A 15,114-nucleotide genomic window follows, 5' to 3' on the forward strand; every position below is an offset into this window, starting at 1 on the left:
ACACACACACATATATACACACAAATACACACACAAACTCCAATTTGTAAGAAACTCAGAATAGTTAATTGTTAAGTATTAGTTAAATAATTATAAAACTAATAATAGTTAGACTATTAACTAATAGTTAACTAGAACTTAGTCCTCTCATTCAACAATTTGATTGTAAGAGCAGCCTACATCGTCCAGATCTCTCTATGAAAGAGCTATACCATTAGAGAGAACATAAACACAATGAACAAAAGTTATTTAGACACACCATTTGTCCCCTCCTCCTCATCCTTTCCCCCGCATTTTCTTTTATCGAAACTTATTCGTACTTAGGGAAAGGTAGGAATGGCCTTGTGCTACACAAGAACATGTTATTATGAACTCAGCTCTGATTCCATAAAATTAAATATGGGACTACTATTCTCCAGAAGCACTGGGATGACAAAACAAATTTAGACTTCTCTGTAGATTGCAAATGAACCTTGAAACAAAGGTTTTTCTTTCAGTTAAGCATTATCAGTAAGGATATGAGCTGTGTGAATCATATTGATCAAACCCCCCATTTAATTCACACCTTTATTACTTCAGAGATTGATTACCAGGGGTGTATTTTGTTAGGTTGCCCAATACTCTGCTCACAATGTGATTGCATGCTTGGATGATGACAGCCCAACAACTGAAGCATATCACATCTTCTCCAGTTTCAGTTATTGATCAGTAGTTAAAATTTGGATTAGTTTAGGTATGGCATAATTTGAATTTACGAAACATATTCTATTTTTCTTTCATCCATGAAATAGCAAGTATGTTCTATATTCTGGTGCCAAAAAAAAAGGCTTAACAGACGTTAAATAAGCAACATAAAAATTTTGGGTTTTGGACTCACATCATCAGGTGTCTTCCATATCACATGACATCTTTGCAAAGGAGGCCTTAGAGGTTCAAATAACTTTTTCAATATTACCATCTTTGACTTTATAGTTTGACCTTGTGGACATTAAACCACAACAAAAAAATCAGTTGCCACTAAGTTGATTACAACTCATAGTTACCCTCAGGTATGACAGAGTACAAGGGTTTGCCACAGGAATTACACTGCCAAAGTAAAGGTGCACGGTTCATATCTACCCTGCTCTGCAGTAGAAAAATGGTACTTTCCATGCAATTTACTGTATTGAAAACTTGGTAGAGGGTCAATTATGGGTCAGTTCTGACTTGACAGTACATGACACCTCCACCAACCTTAAAGTACACTAAAAAATTGAACGGCTGTGTTGATGATGAGTATTGAACATACAGTAGACTGACAAAAAGGCCAATCAGACTGTCTTGAATGAAGTACAACCAGAGTACTCTGAGAGGCGAGGATGATGGCATTTTGTCTCCTATACTGTAGGTATATTGTCAGAAGGGTTCAGTCCTTGGAAAAAGACATCATATTGGAAAGGCAGAGGCTCATTAAAGACAGGATGACTCTCAATGGGGTGGACTGACACTGGGATTTTAACAATAGGTTTGAGCATGGTGGAGATTGTGATGGTGGCACAGAATAGGGCAAGAGTCAGATAAATTATTATAGTTGATATGCATCATCAATAATCTAGTCAATTTGATAACATCAAACAATAGCAACAACCTTCAAGTGCTACGGAGAAAGGATGTCAGTCTAAAGATTAAGGTGTGTTTGACCTAAGCCAGTTGTTTCAGATGTATGTGAAAGTTGGCCAATGAATAAAGAATAGTGAAGGAGAATTGATGCCTTTGAATTGTGGGTGTGGTGAAGAATACTGCATATACCATGCACTGCCAAAATAAGAAACAAATCTGTCTTGGAAGAAGTGTGGTGAGAGCACTTTTTAGAAGCAAGCATGGTGAGGTTTCATTGTGCATACTTTGGGCTTAGTTTATCAGGAAGGTCTAGTCCCTTACAAAGAACATCATGCTTGGAAAAGTAAAGCATCAATGAAAGAGAGGAAAGCCCTAAGCCAGAAAGAGTGATTGACACAGCAAAAACGTGTAGACAGTGCACACATTTCAGAAATTCATTCTGTAGGAGAGGCTTCATTCTGTTGTAATTAGGGTCACTACAAGTCAAAGGCAACTCCTAACAACCACCTTTCGCAGCAGATCACCAGACCTTTCTTCTAACATTCCTCCAGGTAACTTTGAACAATCTTCCAGTTAGTAGTTGAGTACCTGTTTGCGTTTCCCAGGAAATCATGATAAAACTGAACAAGCTCAGTAGATTTAGTTCTTTATTTCACTACAATTTATTGTAATTACCTATAATCAGTTTGAGGATGCAAATGTACCTGGCTTGGGCCATGGTCTTTTTAGTCACTTTCTATGCATCGGAGATCTGGATAATGAATAAGGATGACAGAAGAAGAAGTGATGCCTTGGAGCTATGGTACTGGAGAAGAGGTGCTGAAGATCTCAGGGACTGCAAAAAAAAGTCCTTGAAAGACAAGGATGGCAAAGCTTCATCTCACATACTTTGCGCACGTTGCTAAGAAAAGTTATTCCTTGGATAGTGTCATCATGTTTGCGAAGGTGGAGGGGCAGCAATAAGAGGAAGATTATGAACCAGGTGGGTTGATATGGTGACTGTGGCAATGGGCTTGAGAAGTCAGAGATTGTGAGGATGGCATGGGATAGGCCAGTGTTCAGAACTGTTGTCGTTCATAGGGTCACTATGAGTCGTACTCAACTCAATGGCACCTAACAATATCAACAAATAATTGTATCCTCATTCAGAAGCCCATTTTATTCATGAAGGGAGAGTATATTTTATAGTATTTCCAGTTTTAAAATTATCTAGGAACATCTCAGAATATTAGGATAAGCAAAGGGTATTTTCACAATGAACACTCCTCATGCAATCAAAGACACTTTTTGGATTTCATGTTGACACCTCTGACTATAAGAAAACTTTTTTTCTTTTGCTTGTTGTGTATTGTTGAATCAGATCCGACTGGCACAGGGAGAGATTGCCCCTCCTTCTCCAGTGGAGCATGTGGTGGATTTGAACTGAGTGCCTTTGGGATTGCAGCCCAGAAAACTATCTTATATTCCTTTCACTTTTCTCGTATAGGCTGAAAAATAAACAAGGCTGTATCTCATGGCCCTTGTGACAACTTTCACTCCCACATTCCCTCAGATTCATTTACTTACCAAGGACACAAAAAGACTTCAAGGAAACAATGAAGCCAACTAATTTTCTCAATAGATTTTGTCTTTTTAATCTAAAGCACAAAAAGCCAAAGTGCTTTTATTTTTTAAGTAACTGTTTTTATAGCAGAAAAGACTCTTTTGAGTTCCAAAAGTCTAGCTTATTTAGAGAAGCAAATACAATTTATACTTTAAACAACAGAATAAGAAAAAATGTAAGAATATTTGGGATGTAATATTTTAACCCCAAGGAGATCAATACAGCAGAAATGGAGTGAAGAGGAGTGATCGGGAAAAGCCTTGGGGAAAGAAAATATCAGTTCAACAAACAGAGGAATCACTTCAGAGGAAAAACGCCCACCCTGTTTGCACCAAACTGGCGTCAAAATCCCAGTAGAGTTTAATGATCTCCAAGTAGGAAACTCTTGCTTCCCAAGGTGACTTCTATGAAACTCAAGCATGAGAGTTATTAGTATTTAAATATTAACAGGAACAGATGGAGCTTTCTTCCTTATTCTCCTAGAGTCAGGAACAACAAATATATAAACAAGTTGTTGTTGTTGTTAGATTCTATCAACCATGAATTTACAGTACCCTGTGAACAACAGATCAAAACCATGCCCTATCCTGCATCATTCTCATGTTTTCCAAGAATAATCTGCTCACACTTTGCTGTCCAATTGATTACAACTCACAGCAACACCACAGGACAGAGTAGAATACTCCAACAGGGCCTCCCCAAGACTGTAAACTTTGACAGAAGCAAACTGTCTCCCCTTTCTCCCAAGGAGCAGATCAGCTGGTGTGTTTGAACAACTGACTTTTTTTCATTTCAAACAACTGACTTTCTGGTTAACAGCCCAACTCGTAACCCACTGCACTGCCAGTGGCCCTGATCATCACCTATGCTTTAATAGCGTGCAGAGATAAAAGTCTTTGGCTCATGCAAATTGCTTCTTGCTGAAAAGCTGGAAGTGTGAGTCACTCAGAGATGTCTAAGAAGAAAGTCCTGCTGATCTACTTCTAAAAACCAGCCAAAGTTCTTTTTGCACACACATAGGGTCACTATTAGTCTAAACCTCCCTGAAATAACTGATCAGAGATAATAACTAATTAGAGATAATCTCAGAGAAAAAGAAATTAAAGAGAGCACAGAAACATCATGTTTCCAGATGAAGGTAAACAACATCGTCAGATGTTATAGAAAGATGCTGAGGCCATCTTCACATTTAGAAAAAGTAAGAGTAGATGGTTTTAGCAAGATGGGTATTCATGGGTAAATGCATCCATGGGTAAATCCATCATGATCTTTTGACTCCCTCAGGAGGAGGGAAACAGAGATAACAAACACAGATAATTCTTTTAAGAAGTTTGGCTAAGAAGAAGTGAGAAAAAGCTGGATGAATCATAGACGGGATAGTATGTTGGGTTGTTGTTATGTACCAAGCTGGAACTGACTCGCAGCTGACCCTCCAGCAGGTGTTCAGAGGCAATGAATCACACAGGAAGAGACTGACCATCTGTCTCTCTCAGAGCAGCTGGTGGATTTGAACCATTTATTTGCCTTTGAGTTAACAGTACAACTCCCAACCACTAAGCCACCAGAACTCCCTTAACATCTAGAGCAGGCTATGGCATTTAATTTGTTTTGTTTGGTGAGGTTGGAGCTCACGTATATGCATGCTGAGGAGAAGAATCCAGGAGACAGAAAAATGTGAAAGAGACAAGAAATAAAGGAAATTATGCATAAAGAGCAAGACACGCAAGAAAATAATAGTGAGATACTGACACAGGTATAGAAGTCAGTTGAAGAAAACGTCTACTTAACCTGTAGGAAAGAGAAATGGATGAGCACACAGAGGTAGGGAGGAGGTAGAAGCTGAAATCAAATGCATTAAGTGGCATATATTTGCAACACCACAACTTACTCGGAAAAAAAAATTACCATCTGCTTGCTCAACCAGTTGTGTTGACTGAGGGAAAGCTGGGAAGAAAATTGTAGACACTAGGATAAGTTAGCCAACTCCACATATAAAGAACTGAGTGAAGACAGACACGGTAGAAGATGAGAATTCTAGCTGGGACAGGGGAGGAGGCAGGGAAGAGGAGGGAAGAGAAAAAGACATTGATAGGTGCCACAGGAAGAAGGTTTTGGGAGGAGAGGGCATGAAAATGCTGCATAACACCACTGTTAAAGAGCAGTTAAGGGAGGTTGGGAGGAGAATAGGAAAAGAGCCGAGAGACAGTGATCACTATACTGGAAGAAATGAAGGAAAGAACTATTTAAAAGGAATATATACGTGGGCATTACATATAAGACAACAGTCCAGAATAAGAGGTCCATTGCAAAAATGTCTGGCGGAGGGGGAGCAGAGAGGGAGCAGGGGAAAGGAAGCAGGAGGGGGGAGGGAGGAAATTGGGCAACAATGAATAAATGAAAATCCAAATTTTCTGTAAACTTTTGTTGAAATCACAATTCAAATTAAAAAAAAACTTATTTAAAAGTAAAATGTGATTTGGGGGAATCTAGCTAATGTGTTCTGATGTAGGGACCCTGGTGATGCAGTGAAGTGCTGAGCTGTTAAGTGAAAGGCTAGAACCCGCCAGCCACTCTGAGGGAGATGACCCAGCACTCCGTTTCCACGAATATTACAACCTTTTGGGTTGGGTAAAACCTCTGAGGCAATTCTCTCTGTCCTGTAAGGTCACGATGAGTCAGAGTCAATTTGATTTGGGTTTTGGGCTCTGACTTTAGTCCCTCTTCTGGTCTCTGATGTGTCCACAAGAATCTCTCAGTAAAGACAGCCATCACTTCCCAAGGCTTCCTGGAGTTAAAATTGATTTTTGCTGTGCCCAACTGGCCGAAGGTAACCTAGTTTTTATCTTGGGAGGCAGGTGGCAGGAAGATTCTGTAGCTAGACATCGAAATGGTACACTGTGAGCAGTGAGGCTGTGCACTGAGAACGAAGGAGGAGGCGGTTCAGTCGGTGGTACCACCAGCACCACCATCACAAGTGCAGTAACTCCTGGTGGAACCTGCCCCCATCAAGGATCTCCTCCTGCTCTAGACCAGACCAAAGCTTTCACTTATTCACTGCCATCCGGTTGGAACCGACGCACAGCTGATGTTCCGCTGGGTTGACAAGGTTGTGAACCCCAGCCAGTCCACTCTTGTCCCTTTGCCCATGGTAGGCCAAGCAAGGCCACTATCAACACTCTAGCATGATTCCTTGTTTATATGCTTGCCTCCCCTGCTGGACTGGCAGGCCTTGGACTTGACTTTTTCCCCGGGGTCTATGACTAATGTATGGTCATTTTCACTACCCCTTTTCTTCTCCCTCACCTGTAATTGCCTCTGGTCTCCCTTGCAAAGGAATAACCTTAAAAGTAGCAATGTGTCCAGAAGTGGCCCCTCTTTACAACCTCTTATCAAGCCTGTGCCTGGAAAGGAAGCTGAGGTACCACTAACAGCAACTGGCAAAGGCCCCTTCCCCTGCAAAGCTGGCTGACCCAGGCAGTTATTAGACCCAGTTTTGCTACTTTATTTATTATCCCTCAAAAGCAGCATGCACATTCTTGGACATTCCTCTTTTCAATGTTCACACCTCAGTTAACTCCCTTCAGGCAATAATTTTCTTCTTCATTCTTAAATCCTGCTCTTTCCCTTTCTCTCTGATTGTTGCTTCAGTTACATCAGGAATCTCTCTCTTCTTTTTCACTACTCCTCATTTCATGTTCCCCCTCTCTTCAATTTGGGAAAATGGTCATTGCCATGGCTGGAACTGTTAAAAGTTGAATTCGCAATTTGCCTGAAACAAGGACATGGAAATCTCTCCACTTCACAACTAAAAGAATTAAAATAAAATCTATTAAATGTGCTTGGATTTTAAAATATTCACAGCTTGTAATCTTGTTATTAATCTGCATTTCTCAAGTTCATTCAAATGGTTTTTATTTTTAATACTTAGTGCTTATATTTTTATTACTAACTTTGAACCTGGTCTGCTAGTATTTTTATTATTATTGCAAATGTATGCTATGTCTACAATAGGACGTGTTGCATGGACTGAAAAAATAGCGTAATGATATTCATGCCAATAAGCTTAAGCCTCGCAAGTGAACTTCTGGGCCATGATCTATCTGCCCATTGGATGTTTGAAGTAATTTTAAACAGTTTCTTGCTTGAATTTCCTTTCAAAACTACAATAAGTTATTTAGGGAATAACAGTTGTCAAACTTTATTTCAAATCATAATAAGTGGCTAAGTTGTGAAAGGTCAACCAGCCAGCCATCTTCTGGCTCCCATTTCCTTTTTAAAACCAAGCTATTTTGAGAATTTCCATTCCTCAAGCTTTGCTTTCCCCACCCCCCTTCCTAACCCTGACACAATTTGTATCCTCTCAGTGGCATTATTTTAAAACTCAGTAAAACTTAAATAAGTTCCAAGATTGCAAAAGAACCTTATTATTTGGTGATTGTGGGTCTTGTCTGGGAAAAACTCCAAACATAGATTTGCCATTTTAAGCAGTTCCTTTGAATTCTCACACTATTGTCAATGGTGGTGCTATATTATTGGTTTATTATTGACTTTGTCCTCTCTCACTACATACATTAACTAGAACACTCCAATTTCCTTCTCTCTCTTCCTATGTTTTCTCAATCTGTAATCCATGGGAAGTAGTAATAGTGCTTTAACTTTTTGGCTTTTGGCACTACACATGTTTAGAAACGTGTATGTATGTACACATACATACACATGCATGCATATAACCTAGTTGCTGAGAGTATGTATCTAGAGCCTGCCAGATATACAATAAGTGATAAATACTTGCTCAGACCAGGAGATGGAAGGTGAATCCTTGCTGCCATCTCCTCCTGACTGGCATCATTAAGTCATAGGATGCTTCTTAATATAAAGTACTCTCTCACGTTTCTTACTGACCCAGTCCCTCACAATACCAGAACAATACACAGTTAAGAAAAAAGGTGTGGAGACGACTGGGCTGCCTTCCAACCCACAGACCTATTTCCCCCCTCAATACAGGATAATTATAGCTGGATAGTGTATTAAGTTTTTCCATGTAGCATTTAGTTAGGACAGTGACAATCCAAAGCAGACTCTTGACTTCCAAACTGGCCACTTGCTGAAAATTTTAATTTCCACCCCAGATATTGTTAATCAGAAGTTCATGTTTAACATGATCCCCAGGTGTTTCTCACAGATCCCTGATAATCCTCACCTCTGTATAAGATCTTGTCAAGTGTAGAGTCTGACTCAGTATCTCAGGGGCAGGAATGCAAGTTCTCAGCAAGGGAGTTAAACCATCATGAACTGGTCTAAAGTCTTGCTTTTCCTCCACCAGCCTACCTGCAAATTTGCCTTTGGGTTTTATTTTCATGATTACTCAAGTTCCCTACTGCCTCCTCAATACCTCATCTGGCCATTGTTGACTACATATCTCAACAAAAATCTCCTTGGAAATGGCCCTACTTGCTCATACTGGACTTATTTTAAGCAAGCTCCTGCTACGTCATCATTCTGGCAAATAAAGACAAGTTCAAGGAAATTAGAGGCCAAACTTGACAGAGCACTGGGTGCAGCTGCTGGCCCAGCTGTGCGACAATTCTCAACTGGTCCATTACCTCCCAAACTCAACTATTCAGCACGGCCTCCCCTGGTCCAGCACTCCCGTTGGTCTAACATATTTGGCAACAGCCATTATTTCAGAAATGAATGCTCATGTGTATTTATAGCAAACTGCATGCTTGCTCTATCAACAATTAAGGAGATTAAGATTCAGCAGACATATTCCTCTAATTAGGACAAGATGGAAGGCGTAGTATAGAGCATGGAGCAGTCTGGCCAAAGTTTATCCTCCCCTAACAAGACAGCTATGCTGCACATCGTCTGTCAAGGCTCCACTCTCCTGAGTGTCATCCTTCCCCCTGAACAACATGCACCTCCTGTCTCTGGCCCATGGAATTTCTGTCCCGATGGAGATTCTGTCTGCAAGCGACACTTCACATTTTCCACTCCCACCCTCCCAAACCACACCCTAAAGTCCAAGGGGTAGCTGTACAGTTTGTTTCCATTTACCATGTGGACAGCATTCAGTGGTCCCTTGCCTCCTCCTTCAGTTACGTTGGGATATCTTATGGGCTCACACTCATGTGGTCTTTTCTGAGCAAAAAAAGACCCTTTTCAACATCTGGACCATAAATTCCCTCTCACCTCCCTCTTGCCCATGCATTATTTAAGAAGTCTTCTCGGTGAGCTGGCAGGAGAGTGCCCCTCAGAGCCACAATCTGCAGGCGCTTTGCAAACAGTTCTAACGGGCAATGCAGGAAATCGAAGCGTTCCACCCATTTAAAGTCTCGATAATGAAATGTGATAATCTAATTTGGTAAAAATAAACTGTGAAATCAGAGATTTGGAGGCAAAAACTTTTAAAGATGCAATTCAGACTAGCAATCAATGCTTATTCAGTTCCTGCACCATCTCAGCTTTCTCCCTGTGCAGATGCTTAAGTGATGCTAAATTAAATAATTGGCAAATTTTTAAAACTGCTGAAAATTACCATCTGTACTTAATTTTGGAATATAAAAAGGTCCATAGAAAACACCCTTTATGATTATTTTGTCTAATAACAGATATGAAACAATACAAACATTCCAGTCATAAAATATAATGCGTTCTGAGTAGTCTGGCTTACATATTCAAGCACAGTATTTTTCAAAACAAAACAAAACAAAACAAAAAAAAAAAAAAGAAAGACAGACCACAGGAGTGAAGTGCTAGGTTACCAATGCGTATCTGTAAATGAATGGGAGCAAGCCGAGGTTTTTATTTCTGATCTAAGCTCCTGTTCCTCTATCTCCAAATAAAAAACACCAAAACCAAAACAAAACTCACCCAGGCTTCCAGCAGACGGTAATGACAAACAGCACTTTTTCATATTCTCTCCTGGCAAACCCTGGGTGAGTCTGCCCTCCGCTAAGAACTTTATTAGACTGGTATTGCATTTATACAAAATGAAGTCTACTCCTGGAAATAAACATGCTTGAGGCTCTCACAGAAGCAGAGAAGACAGAAGCAAGCTCCCTATGTGGGAATACACTGGTAAATACATGGATAAAACAAGTGGAAACTTACACAGGCACCTCTCCCAGGTCCAGCCCGGAGCCCTAAGGGCACCTTCTAGTGTTTTTTTAATCCATGATCTGCTCTTCTCACTGATGGGCTACTCAGGCACATGGTCAGGTTGCAATCAGCTTCTCCCTCAGTGCTGTATGAGAGCCGGGCTGATTTATCTTGTCTTTCTGCAGCATATTAGCACTAATGTTTCTGCGTATGCATCCTACCTTTCTTTAGCCAGAGCCTCGGCTTTATCATTGGTAATCTAAATTAAAGAGCCAGTGAACAGAGCAAGGCTGTTGTCCCCCCCAAACCCCCCCCCCCCCCCCCCCCCCCCCCCACTCCTCCCTGTTTTCCATGAAACAATTGCCAGGCAGTCATTCCCAGACAAGGATTCTTCTGTTTATTCCAATGAGTCTCCTCTTCAATATCCCATTGAGACCAGGAGTCAGAGTTGCAAAAGGATAGGTCCAGTGAGACTTAGTTCAAAGGTCTATTTATGATTTATGTGGTAAAACAGTACAAATGGCCTCAGGAAATACTGGTGGGAGCTGTCACCTGCCAGCCTTTCAGTCCAGAATACAGAATTGACACTGTTTACAAAAACAAAGCAACCTGGCCCTCCACCTACTGCCACACTGCAGTTTACCTCCAGTGACTCTTTTTTCTGAGAAATTATCTCCCTTTGCACATCAATGTCTGTTTGGAATATGTGTGCCTAAATGTTTATTTTAATCAGAGGAGAGCTTTGACTTAGCAAGTTGTGTAATACAAGAAACATAAAACTCTAACAAAAATATAGGGATATCAATCAAACAGAACAGATCATTATTAACCTTGTAAATTGCTGTTCACAAACAGCAGCTGAAGCAGGAGCTAACTGCTGTATTTAGTTCATGGTTTGTCAATTTCTTACTAAGACACATTGGGAAAAAATTGTCTTTGCATTTCTACAAATGTTTGAGAAGAGGTAACATATCTAAATACATTTTAATCTCTTAAAAATGTTACTGTTTTGGCAGCACTTCAGTGCTTTACACTCATAACCAATAAACTGGTGAAAGAACATTAAGTTTGTTTCTCATTTCAAACTACAACTGTGAAATAGCTATTAAGTGGTAAAAATTGGCGGATGATAATGTACAGCACTTCTATTTTTCTGGGGTTTTGTTAATAAAAATGTCTGAGCTTTTTCTTTTTAAAAACTTATATACTTGGTTTCATCTTTGTTTTTAACAATTAATAATTAATAACCATCTCCATCCAGGCACAGAATTCACTGGCCATTCTTAATGGATTTCTAATACTCAATTCCTCAACTCCTTGACATATGCATTACTTCAGTTTTTCAGTATAAATAAAGTACCTCTTATTAAAAGTGTAAAATGCTCCATCTAGGGCCTTGCCAAACTATCATCATCATCTCAAGCATTCTACTTCTTTTTTCAAAATTTCAACTGGGAAAAATAATACTTGGGAGGGCTTCTTGAAGACAGTCCAAAGAGTTTGTTCTTCCAGGCTGTGCCTACGTTAAACATTTTTAAAAGTATTACCTTCTCAAGTGTAGCACTTGATTTCACTGACTTGTCCTACAAACATTCTGAGTAATTATTTTAAACATTTGAATCTGAGTATGCCAATCACTGCCTTCAACTTTGCAGAGCTTCCCGACATTCTGAGGATGAAATCCAAAGTCTGTATCAAGGCGGTCAAGGACTCAGTTTTCGATCACTTAAGAGGGCAAGTCCACCTTCCTAGAACTGACTGGCTGAGATTCAGAATTATCAATCAATCAAGAATTGCAGCCTTTGCTCTGTACTTGACAGTCAGCTTGTGATATGTGAGCAATGACTTGGCTGCTCAGAGACTTCCAAAAGCAAACATAACATAGTTAAAATCCTCCTTTGGATTGAAACTTACAACATACATGAAAAAGATTTCACTACTGCACAAGTCAGTTTATGAACAATGGTAAAATCTGTAACTGCAAAGTGAAGACAAAATCAAGGAGTAAACGAAGTAAGACTAATCATCTGATGACTGTTAATACAAGCTGGCTCAGGATCGAAGAGAAAGAAATGCTCAAGAAGAAGCATAAACGCTATGACGACAAGCAGCAAGTCAGTGCTATCAGTGTGCTTTCAAGGTCTATGGATAATGTCAACTAAATTGATTGTTGTTATGTGCCGTCAAGTCACCTGTAACTCATGGCAACCCTATGTACAGGAGCCCTAAACCCTGCTCTATCCTGTGCCAATCTTATTGTTTCTAACACACCTACCCCCATTATCCCAGTCACTGAGTCAATCCATCTAATAGAGGGTCTTCCTCTCTTGCACTGTCCCTCCACCCTCCCAAGCATGAAGTCCCTCTCCAAAGACTGTTCCTGCCTTGCAACATGTCCAAAGGATATCAGATGAAGCTTCAGAATCCTTGCCTCCAAGGAGCAGACTGGCTTCACCCTCTCCAGGATGAACCTGTTCATTCTCTTAGCAGTCCATGGTATATTCAATACTCTTTTCCAACACCACTGCTCAAAGGCATCAATTCTCCTTCTATCATCCCTAGTCATTGTCCAGCTCTCCAATGCTTAGCAAGTGATTGCAAAGACCATGACCTGTATCAAATGCACCTTAGTCTCCAGACTGACACTGTTGCTCTTCAGTACTTTAGAGAGGTCTCTAACTGCAGACTTTCTCATCACAATACATCTTTTCATTTTCTTAGACATACATAACAAATTATTGCTAATATTAAAAATGAGAATCCCAAATACTTAATTGTGGTCATGTGAAAATTATACCTAGGCCAAGAGACTGTTGTCTGAACAGAGCAAGGAAACACTGCATGGTTTAAAATCAAGAAATGTGTGTGTTAGGCTTTATTCTTCATATCTATTCAATCTGTATGCTGTGCAAATCATTTGAGAAGCTGGATCTGCAGAAGAGGAATGTGGCATCAGGATCAGAAGAAGACTCATCAACAACCTGCATTATGTAGAACTTTCCTGAAAGTGGAAAGGACTTCGAAACACTTTCTGTAGAAGATAAAAGACTATGATCTTCAGTATGGATTACATCTCAAAATCAAGAAAAGAAAAATCCTCACCACTGGGCCCATAGGCAACATCATGATTACATCTTGCTTGAATCCACAATTAACAGCCTTGAACCAGCAGTTAAGAATTGAGCATATGAGTTGTACTGAGGAAATCAGCTGTCAGGGACTTCTCCAGAACCCTAAAGAGTAATGATGTCCGTTTAAAGACCAAGGTGTACCTGAGTGTAACCAAGGTGTTCCTTTTTTATATTATTATTAATAATAATAATGAAAATTTACAGAGATTTTGGATTTCCATTCATTCATTGTTGCACTTTCCTCCCTGCCCACCCCTCCCCTCCAGTTCATTCTTCTCTTTGAAAAGTAAAAGAAAAATTCTTTCATTGTTATACAATCCCTCCCCCCAAGTCCACTCCACTCTGAAGCCTTCATTCTGGACTCATGTTATCACAAAAATACCTAACCATATATCCCTTTTAAGCAGTTCTCTCTCTCACCTATTTTAATGCAGTATACATCATTTATCCCATCTTTCTCAGTCTCCCCTCACCCAACCCCTATGTGAGTCCCATTTTACAACAGTGGAACTATGCAGTATTTGTTCTTTTGTGAATGAGATATTTCACTCAGCATAACGTCCTCCAGGGTCATCCATTTTGAATAATATTTCATGAGTTCCTTGTTTTTCAATGCAGCATAGTATTCCATTTTGTGAATATACCACAGCTTCTCTATCCATTCATTTGTTGATGGGCACTTAAGTTGTTCCCAGCCTTTTGGGAACAACAGATAAGGGACTTATATCTAGAATTTATAAAATACTTGAGTACCACAACAAGATCAAGGTAAACAACCCAACTGAAACATGGGCACAGGATATGAACAGACACTTCACCAAGGAAGACATTCAGATGGCCAAGGTGCTCTTTAGAGGTAAGGAGGAACAAGCTTTGTCTTACATACCTTGGGTATGTTGTTGGAGGGAAGCGTCAGTCATTAGAAAAGGCCACCATGCTTGAAAGATGGAAGGTTAGCTAAAGAGAGGAAGACCGTCACAGAAGAAGACTGATGCAGTGATTACAGCAATGATGGGAGGATGGCACAGGATAGGGAAAGATTCATATATGTTTTTCATGGGGTCATTATGAGTCATACGTGACTGGACTAAAAACAGTATCTATCCCGTAATTGTGGTTTTGAGTTTCTTCAATAACTAATTCACACATATTTAGTAAATAACTAATGATATTATTTTCTTCACAATGTTCTCTTTCTTTTAACCACATATGACAAATGTTACTAGTTTCTAAGAAAAATGGCCTAAGTAGTCTAGCATCACAAAACCTGAAAATATGGGATATTCACAACTAAGCTTCAAGTCTGCCATTAACTAATGCACCCGGTCTTTTAATACAACCAATATTTGTTGTGGTGGTTGTATACCATTGAGTCAGAACCAATCCACAGCTGACCCGCAAGCGGGTTTTCAGAGGTAATAATTGATAGGAGACTGTCCATCCTTCTGCCATGGAGCAGCTGTCAGATTCGAACCATGTGTCTTGGGGACTGCTGCACAATCTCACTACTAAGCCACCGTTGGAGGGTCAGCTATGGTAGGTGGCCTTCAAATCCAGAGCTTCCAAATTAATGCAAACACCCAAGACAAAGGAAATACCTACTAAATAGTAGTATCTTGGTATCATTATTTTTATACTTGCTTAATGTACTGGCTTAGTATATAAGGAATCTACACCACA

At 39.9% G+C, this 15,114-nt stretch overlaps 1 protein-coding gene across 4 annotated transcripts in view; it reads right to left on the reverse strand.

Moving 5' to 3' along the window:
• The window catches only part of RAPGEF4 (Rap guanine nucleotide exchange factor (GEF) 4), a 423,137-nt gene that overhangs the window by 244,352 nt on the left and 163,671 nt on the right, over positions 1-15,114 (reverse strand). For 2 of the 4 annotated variants that reach the window (XM_006878830.1, XM_006878829.1), the window contains exon 1: positions 10,316-10,569. The exons of the other annotated variants lie outside the window; for them this stretch is intronic. The gene's annotated coding sequence lies outside the window, so the exon portion shown is untranslated. Of the gene's footprint in view, positions 1-10,315; positions 10,570-15,114 lie in introns of those variants that run through there. 4 annotated transcript variants of the gene reach the window in all.

The sequence above is a fragment of the Elephantulus edwardii genome, unplaced genomic scaffold, assembly GCF_000299155.1.
Source record: "Elephantulus edwardii isolate Elephantulus edwardi_28Jun2011 unplaced genomic scaffold, EleEdw1.0 scaffold00001, whole genome shotgun sequence".
Classification (NCBI taxonomy): domain Eukaryota; kingdom Metazoa; phylum Chordata; class Mammalia; order Macroscelidea; family Macroscelididae; genus Elephantulus; species Elephantulus edwardii.